The sequence below is a fragment of the Capsicum annuum genome, chromosome 12, assembly GCF_002878395.1.
Source record: "Capsicum annuum cultivar UCD-10X-F1 chromosome 12, UCD10Xv1.1, whole genome shotgun sequence".
NCBI classification, from domain to species: domain Eukaryota; kingdom Viridiplantae; phylum Streptophyta; class Magnoliopsida; order Solanales; family Solanaceae; genus Capsicum; species Capsicum annuum.
The window spans coordinates 155578298-155592635 of NC_061122.1; the positions used below are offsets into that span (position 1 = coordinate 155578298).

At 32.8% G+C, this 14338-nt stretch overlaps 1 pseudogene; it reads left to right on the forward strand.

Moving 5' to 3' along the window:
- The first annotated feature begins 317 nt into the window (after positions 1-317).
- LOC107849220 lies at positions 318-13455 on the forward strand (annotated as a pseudogene).
- Positions 13456-14338: the final 883 nt, after the last annotated feature.

Sequence of the window (14338 nt, forward strand, 5' to 3'; positions counted from 1 at the left end):
TAATATAATTTGTCAAGCAGTCAACCCTATGACCTGGCAATAAATTATACTTAGAAAAGAATCATATATATGTGTTGCCTCACAAAGTTTATGCTATTATAATAATTCTAAATAATGATCTAATTATACCAATTAACTTTCTTTTTTAATCAAAACTAATAAAAATTAAGTATGAGGAATCATTGAACGTGAGGGGTAAAAAATAGGAGATAATTGATTGATCTCACATATTTTGAAGTCAAATAGTTGACAAATTTGATGTTATAAATAAAGAGAGAGAAGGATGGGAGAAATTAAAGAAGAATAAGAAGAAGAAGATGGGAAAAGCAGTGATATTGGTGGTGAGACTTGGTGCTTTTTGCTGCCTTGTAGGATCACTCATCCTCCTCCTTATAAGTTCTCAGTATTCCGCCAATGAATGCCTTTTTTTACTCTGATGATCAGCTTCAAACTAAATTTACTGATTTTCGTGTGTATATATAAGTACTAGAGGACCATGGCCAGTGTCAACACAGGCCCAACGTTAAGTTATTTTGAGTATATATTATTAAGCTAGATTGGCCTAACGTTTAACTTATTTTGAGTATATATGATAAGCTAGATTGATGTCAATTCATATTATAAGTTGTAAAATTTAGATATAGAAAACATATTAACTACTTGATAGCATTTTCCAAGCAGCAAAGTTGCACAAAATAATTATGTACAACATATTCATATAAATACCAAAATTTAGTAAATTTTGAGGTTGAGATCTTTATTTGTTAAAAGAGAAAATGATATCAACATCAAAAGATTATTAGCATCTTTGCTTTCTGAAGCCAGCCCTCATAGCTCTATCTTGACATGGGAAAACGTATGAAAGGAGCAGAATTATCTTACCCACCTAAAATGTTAAAGTTTAATTTGACCACCTATATTGAGAAGTGAATTAATTGTTCATCAGTCGAGCAAAGTTGGGCATCCTAGTGTGCTTAATTTCTCAACTAAGAGGCATCTGATGTCTGTCACATATTAGAAGAGTCATCAATCTCTATCATATGCATTCCACATAAGAATTTTTCCCCCAAGGTAAGGCTAGTTTTGATGAAGCATTATTTTTCCATCTTGGCTATTCTTTGGAAGGTTCATACTATTTCCTCCATCAGCAAACAACTTCTTTTTAGTAATAATATCAATGGTGATGAAGTTGTATTATCCTTCTGCTTCTTCCAAGTTTTTTTTTCATCTTACTGTTGCAGAAGAGAGGTTCACGCAGGAGGAATAGGCGACATCACATGCCAAGTGAGATCCTTGATACCTAGTGTATAAAATATGTATTAAGATTGTTCGTGAAGAGTATTTTATTATGTGTTCCCCACATTTCTAGAGACTCCATCAGCTGTTATTGGAGGAAGGCATTGAAAATGGTATAAATATTCTTGCAAATCACATGAAATTAAAAAAAAAACTGAATGAATTTCCATTTGATGCAAAAACTGGGAAGAGCTATATGAATAAGTTCTTGAAGGCTTCTTCTCCAGGATATAAAGTAGTCCATGAAGTCGGTGTAGACTCATTACCTTAGTTATTACCATCGACTGATACTTATGAAACTTTGATGGACACTGAAGATATTAGACCACCGAGTCCTGATAAGGAGGTGATGTGGAGAAACAAGAGTGCATCTTAAAATCCATATCCATCACAAAGTGAAGAGAGAAATGCTCCAAAATCATGCTTAGATGAAGTCGATGAAGATATATCCTACTATAGTTTTTAGAGGAATTTCCCGATGAAGTCACAAATCCCAATCAACTAATATATTGCTTTCTAAGATTTAGATCGCATATTGCACAATCAAGACTATAATACGATAAGGAAGTAACTCGAACACTTTATGAAACATGTCCAACAACTCTCAATCTTCAGAACTTTCATTTGGTATTACATTTGGTAACGCTTAATCGACAACATCCAATATTATCTTACATTCTTTAGATGAGTTAAAAAACCATATGCATCCATATCAGTATAAAAAAACTCACAACACACCCCTCAACACAGTAACGTAGTGCTCATCTGTCAATTGCATACGGTACTAAAATTTGACAATAGATTTTTGGTCTCCTAGAAATGTAATGCTAAGCAATGGCAAAACCAAATAACATACAGGATACACGAGTTTACCTTTGATTTGGCTGAGCTCCTCTAAGTATTTTCCCTTAAGCAAAATTTCTTCAAGAAGTAGACTCACAGAATACAGTGACATCACGCCAGCAGGCACGATATCACCTTTGAAGCACCACTTTAATGGCTTTGTTCTCTTAGCAACTCCTTGAAAAACTTGAAGGGCAGCATCAAAATTCCCTCTTTGATATTCTAGCTTCCTCAACAACGCTCTTGCTTTCTGCACCCCAACCACAAAAGAACCAAATCTATTTACATAAATCTTAAGACCTTCCACTGAATAAGAAGAACAAATTAATTAATAATCAATTAACTACTCCTCAATTTCAAACATGGATCATGTTGATTTCACAAATAGTCACTCGATTAATTCTTGTTAACAATTTGTGAAATTACCATTCCAAAAACAACTCAATTATAGACAAAGAGCCTCTAGTGTTTGCTCTCTTTCCAACTGAAGTGATCAAACATCTAGACCTTAGACAAAACCAAAAACAAATCACTCTAGTTACAAAGTTTTCCTATCAAAATCTGGCATCTACCAGCTCTCTTTGTGTGTTTTAGCATGGACAATCGCTCACACAACTCTCTTCGTATCTGAACTAATTTTTGATCCACTTGTACATTCTGTTGCCTAAATACTTTGCTTTTTTCTGGCTTACCAAGTATAATATATTAAATCCCCCTAAGTTGTAGCCACTATTTCCTTCTTAAATTTGTTCTATTTTTTTCTGTTAATCCATTTGAGAGTAGATGCCACATCTCCATAGTGAATATTTATCCCCAACCAATTACTCAGCTTGTTCCTTAATTCAGTAGTCCACTCACATTTAGCAAACAAATGTTGTTGCATTTTCTCCTGATCATCAGTGCATAAACAACAGTTGGGGTCGTCTATAAGAATATTCATCTTGGTAAGCCTGGCTTTTGTTAGTATCCTACCTTAGTGTGCTAACCAGATAATCACCCTTTGTATAGGAATCATGATTGAGCTCCAAATCAAGTAAGCTTCAGCCAGTTTATTCATCCTACCCAGTAGAGCATTATAGCTCTTTATAACTGAGTAGGCACCTGTAGCAGTGAGTACATATTTCCCTCCTTGGTATCAGTTTACCATTTGTTCCTTCAGAGAATGTAGTTTTTTCCAGTACCAACTGCAATCACCTGATGGGATATGGTTCCAAATATTTTCCTCCTCCTTCATATAAACACCACTTACCCATTTTACCTATAGTATATCTTCTTTCCTAGTAAGTTGCCACAACAACTTACCTACTGAGGCTATATTCCAGTCGCTGCATCCTTTGATGTTTAGCCCACCAAACTTCTTTGGTATACACACTTTCTTCTAGGTTACTAAAGCTATTTTTCTCTTTCCTTCGGTAGCTCCCCAGAGAAAATCTTAACATAACTTGTCTACCTCTTTCAAAATGCTTTGTGGTAATATGACTACAGCACCCTAGTAGTTGTATATATAAAATAGTACTGCCATGATTATTTGAAATCTTCCTGCATAGGATAGGTGTTTTGCATATGCTACATGAATCCTGCTAGTAATTTTTTCCACCAAATATTGACAATCCATCTTATTCCATTTTTTAGAAATGAGTGAAAGCCCCAAATATTTGATAGCCAATTCTCCTATATTAAAACCTGTGGTTTCCAGTATCTGTTGCTTGACCTGATCCTCCACCTTGTCTATAAAATTGCTGGACTTATCCTGGTTTGCCACCAGCCCTGTGACACTACTGAAATGAGTCAGCGCTTTCATAACTCTCTTTACTGAGCTTATATTCCCTTTGCAAAAGATCATAAGATCATCTACAAATACTATATGAGTAAGCTTGGATGCTTTACACATAGGGTGGAATTGGAATTCAGGTAGGGAACTCATTCTGTTAAGTGTTTTAGTCAAATATTCCATCGTAATCACAAACAGAAGGGGGGAGATGGGATCTCCTTGTCTAATCCCCCTTTTCTCTTCAAAATAACCATGTCCCGCTCCATTTACCTTTATTGAGAACTTTGTAGTAGTTACACAGTACCAACCTTGTAAAAGGCTCGGGGAAACCAAAACCTCTTAGAGCTTCTTTAATAAACTCCCAGCTAATCATGTCATACGCTTTCCTAAGATCAATTTTCATAAGATATCTCGCTGATGTCTTCCTATTATAATGCCTTAATATGTCATGGAACATAAGTACATTATGGATTATTAACCTTCCTTCTACAAATGCCGCTTGGTTGTCAGCAATCAGACTTAGTAGTATCTTCTTCAGCCTCATACAAAGTAGCTTCGACACACACTTATATATAATATTACAATAGGATATTGGCCTGTACTGAGTAGCATTGTCAGGTACTGTAGTCTTTGGTATGAGAGATATCATAGTAGCATTCACTTGCTTTAGCAACTTTTCGTTCTCCATAAATTGTAGGACAGCTTGAGTAACATCTTCTCCCACCACACTCCAAGCTGCTCTATAGAACCCACTTCCATAACCATCTGGTCCCGGGCTTTTATTTATATTTATTTGAAACATAGCTTGCTTTACATATGCAGGTACGTATGGATTCAATAGTTCAAACTATTAATTAGTTGACTGCTGATTACCATTCTTTAGAAAGCTTTCAAAAGCATGCACTCTACCTCTCTCTTTAGTTCCCAACAGTTCTTCATAATAATCCACAAACACCTTAGCTATATCAGTGGTATTTGTCTGAATAATTCCAGTTTTATTTTTTATATGTGTGATAGCCTGTTGGAGCCTTTTATATTTGATGACTGAGTAGAAATACTTGGTATTAGCATCTCCTAGCCTTATCCAGGTGGCTTTTCTCCTTTGTTGTAACCACACCTCGGCCAAATAAAAATTCCTTCTGAACTTAGTACATTTCAACTTCTCCTGTGCCTGCAGATAAATATCAGTTGGATTACCATGCAACTCTTGTTGAGCTTGAGCCAATGCTTTTCTTTCCTCCCCCGCTTTTGTAAGAATGTTTTTGAAATGATCTTTGTTTAGTTGCTTCAGTCCCTTTTTTAGAAGCTTTAATTTTTTCATCAACTACCACATTTTGCATCCTTCTATAAGTTCCTGCTAACTCTGCATGACAACCTGCAGGAATTGGAGGTGTTTATCCCAGACATTGTAATACTTGAAAGCCCTTTTTTCTCTATTATCAACTCCATCCTTTACTATGTATAAGGGATAATGATCACTCACCCCTTCCTCCTTATAAGTAGCTTGGACCACTAGCATAGTATCAAGCCAATAATGGTTAATAAATGCCTAATCAATCTTGGAAAAATCCTATATTTACCATGTTTATCATTCCAGGTGTATCTATGCCCTCCATAAGGCAATTCCATTAAATCACACTTTTTAACATATTCTTTAAAATCCTGCACCTCTCCTACAGTGACTGCAGTACCACCAATGCAATCATTATTATATAGTATTGAGTTGAAGTCACCAATTATCAGCCAAGGTGAGTTAACTCGATTATTCATATTTCCTAATTGAGCCCATAATCCCCTCCTCTCTTCTTTTGTGTTAAATGTATACACAACTGTCCATTGGTATACCATCTGAGCTTTAACATCCTCAACTCTACATGTTATTGACTGAGCATCCCTAGAAACCTTTGTTAGTTGATAGTAATCCGACCACCAAAATAGTATTATTCTACCATTATAATGATAATCTAGATTAGTAAGGTACCTCCGCCCTCCAAACATGGAATTTGCTACTGCCTCAATCCTATTTATTTTTATTTTTGTTTCTAACTAAGCTACTACCCCTGTACTTTCTTTTTGGCAAAAGAGCATTACCTCTTTTTGTTTGTTAGGGATATTCAAGCCCCTAACATTCCAACAAAAGATGCTATCCACTTTCAAATGGAGACAATGTAGCGCCTCCCTCATTCTTTTCATAGCTTACTCGACGTACCTCACTTGTAGACCCTTCACACAACACATTAAAGGGATTCAACAGTTGTTGTGGATGTTGTTCTTCTCTCCTGGATGATTTGCTAGTATGTACAGGAGTACTCCAGCCTTGTGGATTTTAGCCTGCTTCTTCTCTTAAGTTTTAATCATTGAACCATCTACTTGTCCAACTCCCATTCTCGAAAGTGGTACTTCTCTGGGTTTGTCAGTTGCATTTGGCTTTGTGACTCCATTAACAGGCTCTATAGGAGACACCTGGGCTGGCTGGATAACTTTGCTTTCCTTCATATTGTTATCTAGTACCTTCTTCTTCCTATAGTCACCCTCACTATGTTCATAGTTGTGACAAAACTTGCACAATACAGATTTCCAGTCATACTGTATTTTCTGCTCTACTAGGATACCTTTTTCATTCCTAAAATAGACTACATCAGGTAATACCCCACTTATATCTACCTCAATTAGTAGTCGGGTAAAATGTAGTCCAATTTTTTTCTCTGTGTTACTATCAGTCATCAGAGGCTTACCAATCAGACTTTCGATTTTGCTCAAACCTTTTGGTCCCCAATACTTGAAGTCCAAACCTGGTAGTTTGACCCAAATTGGGACCGTGTATAGCTCATCTTTAGTGAACTCCATATCCTCCTGCCAAGCCTTAACAATTAGAGGCTTATTATCAAAGTGGTAGATCCCTTTTTGTAAGATTTCATTCATCACCTCGGATGTATTAAACCTGACCAGTGTAATTCCATTTTTTAACATAGATACCTTATTCACCCCTTGTTTTCCCCATTGTCTCTGTATGTAGCCATTTAAAACTGAAAAGGGTGGATGAGCACCTAGCACGTAGCACACAATTGTGTTTGTCCAATACTCCAGTTGAATTGAGATATCTTCTGCTTTAATTTTGCATATTTTATTCTCCCCTTTTGTAATGGGAGATACAAATTCAAGATTGTATCCTGCATTTGACAACTTAGTGATGTCAAAATTATCCAAAATTGAAGCCTTTCTCTGCGATTCTACTTTTGCCTCGACTTCATCTGTCCATGATCGACGTCGGATTACATTAGCTTCCCTGGTAACTGCCTCTCATTCCTTCTACACTTGCTTAGGGTTAGGGTTAATTACAGTTTCCTGCAATAGCCTTGTTCTATTAATTTTTGGTACCGCTGGATCCACTCTCGCCTCTTCTAGTACTGCATCAAGTTCCAATTACGAAGGTAATCCTTAGCGACTGTTCCTCCACTCCGTCTTCTGCATTCAACCTCTTCTCCATTTTTGGTTCCTCAAAACTTAGCTGGATGTTACCCTTCCCACTTCTAGGAACTTCAGCCCATCTATGGTTAGCTTTTGTGCCCTTCCATTGCAGTTGTTTAGCAGTTTCCTGAGCTTCGATCGCCTTCTTCGACAGGACTCGAGCTCTCCTCCCCATGGGTGCATACGATAGTTAACCTGCGCTGAGAGAATCGAGTTTGACTCATATCTTTAGTTTACAATGCCAAATAAGTTTTAAAGGGGTGGGGTGGGAGGGATATTACCTTATAGTTCAAGGAAAGTGCCCCTTTTAAAGTTGATTCAATTTTATCAACTTGAGCATCATCAAGTTTGGAATCCCAATCTATTATTTAAGTTCTTGAAGAAATGTCACTGGCTGAAAAATCCCTGGTAGTCAATGACTAAATATATATCAAATTTGAATTGCTCTCCTGAACAAGCACACAACATCTTTTCTTTCTCCGAAAAAGTAGCAAAATTTCAAATTGGGTGTTCGAAATATAATGTAAAACAAGCAGGTAATTCAAAATTTGTCTTCACTAAACATAATCAATTCGATTTTCTTGTTCCATTAAAATTATAGATAGATAGAAATCCATAGTAAGCAATCTAATAGAAAGGACCAAGTTCTTCCATTAGAATCAGTAAACCCCAAATAAATAATTCAATCTACTTACAAAATAGAAATATCAAATTCAGTCTTTTTTTCTATTGGAAATAAAATATAAAATTCAATAACATCCAAATACTGTAACCTAGAAAGCAAAAAAGTGACGATAAAAAATTAAAGATGGTGTAATATGAAATAAATTTTGGCAAGAAATCATGCTTGCAAACAAAATCCAAACAAAATAGGTGTCCTCTTCTTGTTTGTTGTTTAACAAAGGTAAACAATAGAAAAAACACAGAGAGATAAAGAAAACAGAACACATCGCCACGTGTGTTTAAAAGCTTATAGATATTACACATATATCAACTTGTATAGTAGAATAACCAACTTAACCTTATTAGAAAATTAATTGACATGTAGGAGACATGTCGAAACCAACACTTATATAATATAAAAAAATATCCATTGTCTAACACTTCTCTGGCACCAAATATTTCAACTCCTTTCACAAAATATATAAAATTTCAAAAAACTATCAACCCATTCTAAAAACTACCCATGTTAAACACCCCTTTCTCCTCCACCCCTCCTTTCTTATCTGTGACCATATATTATTAAAATTCTAGAATAGGTTAATAAATTATTTTGACTTGAGGTGTATCAAAACTAAATCCCAACATACAAAATTTTAATTAATCATAAATTTATTAAAAGAAGAAAAAGTAACTAAGGGGAGGGGGGGATATAGTATTCTTCTATTATTTTCACTTCAAAGCTATTCAAAGACTATTGAAACCTTAAATAAGAAAAAAAATTGAGTACGATTTTAGTAAAGGCACCTGGTGCACTAAAGATTCATCTATGTTTGGATCCGAGAAAGGGTCGGACCACAAGTGAGTTGCTCTGGAAGAAACATCAAGGGGAATGGGTCTTATACTGTGTCTGCTCACATAGACTCTGATTTTTCCTTATTGAACAAGGATAGTTTCATCATCTCCAGGTTCCTCAATCACAGTGGCTATTTATTTTCAAAATCATTTGAGCAGAACGTGCATCATAATTAACCGCAACATCATAAGACAAACCTTGCGATACCAAAATATAATCTAATTAAGAAAATATTGTTAGGAACTTATATATCGCTTTAAATGAATATAAAGAAAGATTTCATAGAAAATTTTGAGATAAAATATTCATACTTTGGACTTTAGCAATGATAACAATCGACTCATATTTCCCTGTAAACTGTTTTGCATCATTGTACTCTTTTCGTTTCAAGTAATTTATGACTTTCAACACTTGAAGTTGGCTATCCTATCTCCTCATAATACTACCATGATGAAATTTTGTGATCAAGAAATTCATAAAAGAACTCCAGCTATCGATGAAAGAATTGTACTTATTAAGATTTGGGATTTTTCTACCTTTACAGTATCATTCCATCTCTCCATCTCTCTAATAAGTAATCTAAGGCTTCAAGAGAATTTACCCCTTCTGCTAAAATGTGAGGACTTTTATTTGATTGTATTATCGTATTAATTTGCTTCATTTTCCAATTCTTATCTAAATGATCAAGTTAAGTATAATAGAAGTTCAACTCTCCCATCCGGGGTATCTGAACCGTAGCCTTAAGCACATTCCTGCATCAAACCAAACACCAGTAATATAAAGCACCAAATAGGAACCACCCTTCATGTCAGGAGTAAGTATCAAGTTAAAAGTTTTTCCACTTTCTTATAAATGACTAAATAAATATAAGTGTTCATATTTCTAATACTTTAAATATTTAGATAATGTAGCATACAATTCTATGAATGTAGACATAGTCAATATAAGTTTTAACAAAAGAGAGAGTTCCAAGGACAATACCTAAAATCCTTATCGTCATCAATTTACTGCATTCTCCATTTCTTAATAGGCCATTTGAATAAAATAGCATTACCAAATTCAGGAGCCCAACTTTTAACAAACAAACAGTTCATCACTAAGTCTAATAGATACCACTAAATGTTTGAAAGGATGAATACTAACAGCATAAGCAAAACTTGATTGCAACAATTATTTGAACACTCCCTTTGCTTATTTATTCTAAACCTGTTGTCGATAAAGTTGGATCTGTAGCCACCAACATTTAATTCAAATGTCACATTAACTTGCTTTATTTAACAAAATGATCAAACTTCTAAGCGACCGATTATGAGCAAATGTCCACATAATAGGAGGGGGTTTCGTTGAAGGTTGAACTAAAACTATATTTAAAGATTAAAAAATTTAAAAATAAATTTCGTTACACAAAATAAGTTTCAGTAACCTCTAGTATATGAACTGATTTTATCAGAGACTAATCATACATATTAAATAACAACAATAACAACTTACTCAAGATAAATCAACAACAAATGGAGGTTTTGCACTACTTCTTTTTTATCTTTTCCAAATCAAGCAATTGAAGAACCCAAAAAACTTTAATTGCAGAATATCATAAAATTCAAGGAAATAGGAAAACACTCCTTTACAATTCGATGAAGGTGCTAATGAATTTGTCAAAAGCTTCATCTTCTTTAAACCCATAACATAATTTGAACACCCACTTCAAAAATCAACATTATCTCCCCATTATCTATGAATTTAAAGATTATAATTGTACTCTTTATCTATGAATTTTGAAGGGTGTAATTGTAGAGGAATACACACATTTCACAAAAGAGAAGAGATAAACTAAGATTTTATTTGGCAAAGACACGTATGTACGTAAATGTTGGTTGCAAGAGACGTACATAAAGCAAGGAAGCTAAATGACTAAAATGCCCTTCCTTTTATTTTTAATGACATGGAAGTACCCATGTCGAAACCCATGTTTCTAAATTCTATAGAACAGAAAAGAAAAGAAAATCTGTACACATATAATATAACTAGACTCTATATACACAAATATAATTTAGATAATCAATTATTAAAATAATTTAAGTTTATAATTATTGTGATTTATAATACTTTTTCTTCTATTCTAACTTATGTGATTGATATAATTTCGAGAGTCAGACAAATATTTAATATCTTTTGAATTTTTTAGTATGTGATTTATAATATTTTTTACATAATTTTCAATAAGATATGAATACTTTTTCCATCTCAGTTTATGCGATACAGATAAAATTTCGATAGTCAACTAAATTTTTTTAATATTATCTATCTATATATATATAGAGAGAGAGAGACAGACAGACAGACAGACAGAGAGACGGAGAGACAGAGATCTTAATTATTGTGATTTATAATACTTTTTATCATATTTTCAAATAATATATGTTACTTTATATCTTCCTGTGTTTCATCCCAAATTATGGGACATTAATATAATATCGATAGTAATTATTAATTTTTTTAATGCTTAGATGACCATAATAATTAATTAAGAGTGATATAGTAAAATCATGATTGAAGTAGCGAAGAAGACCTATCTTAAATCACTTATAATAACTAATTATTTTGATTTATAATATTTATTGCTAATTAATTTTCAAATAAAATATGTTACTCTCTTTGTCTTATGTAACTATGATAGTATTTGGAGAATAAATCATATCTTTTATATGTTGTTAAATATTTTAAATTATTAATTATTGTGATTTATGATACTTTTTACATCATTTTAAAATAATATATGTTACTTCATTTATCACTCTTTATGTAGCACTGATAGAATTTTCAGAGTTAACCAAATTTTATATGTTTTTTCAATTATTTTAAGTCATTACTTATGGTAATTTAAATTAGGTTTGTATAAAATTTAAATACTTATCAAATTAAAAAATAATACAAATAACATAAAATGGAGAAAATAAAAAATTACAAAGAAGAGGTGGTGAAAACCGACAAATTACTGCAATTTAAAGTAATTTTATGTAATTTTTAAATATATATCAAATTAAAAAAATAAGACAAACAAATTAAAACACAAAAAATAAAAAGAAGAGTCGGCGAAAGCTGGCAAGATGACCTCCACCAGCTTTCCACGGCTCTTCTATGTAGTAGAAATATAATATCGTATAATATAATATCGTAAGTTTCAATTGAGCACTTGAACATATGAAAATATTTTTATACTAGACACTTTCAAAAATTGGACTGAAAGTATCTATAAGGATATGTTATGATGCATTAACCGACCGACAAACCGAACCGATAAAAATGTTATTGATTTATTATTATTGGGTTATTGGGTTAACTGTTTTTAATGATTTTATAAAAAAAAAATTATTGGGTTATTGGTTCGATTCGATCTTTTCTTATTGGGTTATTGGGCAAGCCGATAACCCAATAAGAATATATATATATATATATATATATATATATATATATATATATATATATATATATATGACTTACTATATATTTCTCTTTAATTTCTACAAATTAACAAACATATTAGTTTAATTACACAAACTCTTAATTTCTCCTAACAACATTTAGTCCAAACTTAAAGATTTTTGTAAATTAAAACACATCATGTAGGATTTTTGATTGCAACTAAGATTTGATTTTTTTTTGCATGTTAGTTACTACTATTTCTATTTTATGAGTATTTTTTTATCAGTTAAACCAAAAACCGAACCGTTATGAACCAAAAATCGATAAATCGAAAACCGATAAAAAATATCTTATTGGTTTGGTAATTGGTTTAGCATATTTAAAAATCGAAAACCGATAAACCGAACCGATAATATATAAAACCGAATCGAAACGACCTATGCACAGAAACAGGTCATAGTTTGAATGAAGGGATAGAATTTCTTGATATGTTTAAGGGTTGTCGGTGTATTAAACATAAAAAAAAAAAAAAAAAACGTTTTAGATATGTGAACTTACGGTTGGTGACTATTGCAGTTATATGCTGATTTGCATTGGAGTAGGAATTGGCTATAACCTCTTTCAAATGCTACTGTCGCTGAGCATTGGAGTCAGTCTTTTAGATCTATTTGGTGACATGGTAATTAAATCAATCATTTTATCTTTGAAATGTAACATCTATGTATATAATATATCTATAAATATAATATATATGATACAATATTCTCTTGGTACTATTATAACCTGTTAAATTATATTGATAGTGTGAAATTTATTGTATTATATAAAATTAATATGTTTCTACCTCTCTTTTTCGGAAATCTCCTTTCTCCTGGCTTGTCCTGTTAACTTGAAGCAGATCATTGCAAATATACTGGTTTCAGGCGCCGCTGCAACTTATGGTTTCACCCTGGAATTGAGCCGTGCAGCCGACCTTGAGCCTACTAGTTTCTTCAACAAGATTTTTATATTTGCAGGGCTTTCTCTGTTGGCAACTCTCTTAACACCAATCTCTCTCATTTCCTATCATGTTGCTCTAAGGGGTCTTTCCCGTTGAATTCAATCAAATCCATTCATGTATACATTAATTTACTTTCATTTTTCACTCAAGTGTCTCCATGTAAATGTTCACATATATCCAATCTTCAACTAGTTTTTTTGCTAGGGTTAAGGGAATTTACAATGCATGATATTGAATGATGAATAACTAGTTTGTGAATTCAAACCTTGGTTTGCAAAAGCATCTCCAGTTATTAGTTTATCTTGAAGAGTTTAATAGAAATACAATTAATAGAACTTGTAAGCAGTGCATTAATTAGCAAGGTAGCATTGAGTTTTTATTGGATAAATCCATATTAAATTTTGTCACAAAATATTTTTTTAAAAAAAAAAAATACATACATACATATATATATATATATGTAATGTATTGATATTATATAAATTGTTATGTAGTGTATATGTAATATAGCAATGCCATATCATTAGTATATAATTGTGTATACATGATGTATAACTATGTATTAAAGATGTATATAAATTTATAAGCACTATTTATACAATGTTTTTTTTTTTTTGGTTTCCCAAGGTATCCCCACAGTCAGCAGCCGTGAGACTAATCTTCCGTTCCTCGGTCAGCGCATTTTGCAGTAGGGAACTGGCCAAAGAGTTTGCTCCATTCGTCAGAGGCGGGAATCGAACGCCCGATCTGTTGCTTAAGGGACATAGCGTTGAACCACTATGTCAACTCTGGTGATTTTATACAATGTTTATACATTGCAACAATTCATCTTCCTCAATAAACTATTTTTAATCCCGACCACACACACACAACTCTTTTCGATGTTCGAGATAAATCAAATTTGTAAATTTGAAATATGCATGATTAAATTGAAGAAAAAGGGAAAAACATCTCAATAATTGATTTACCAATATCTATCTATCTATCTATCTATCTATCTATCTATCTATCTATCTATCTA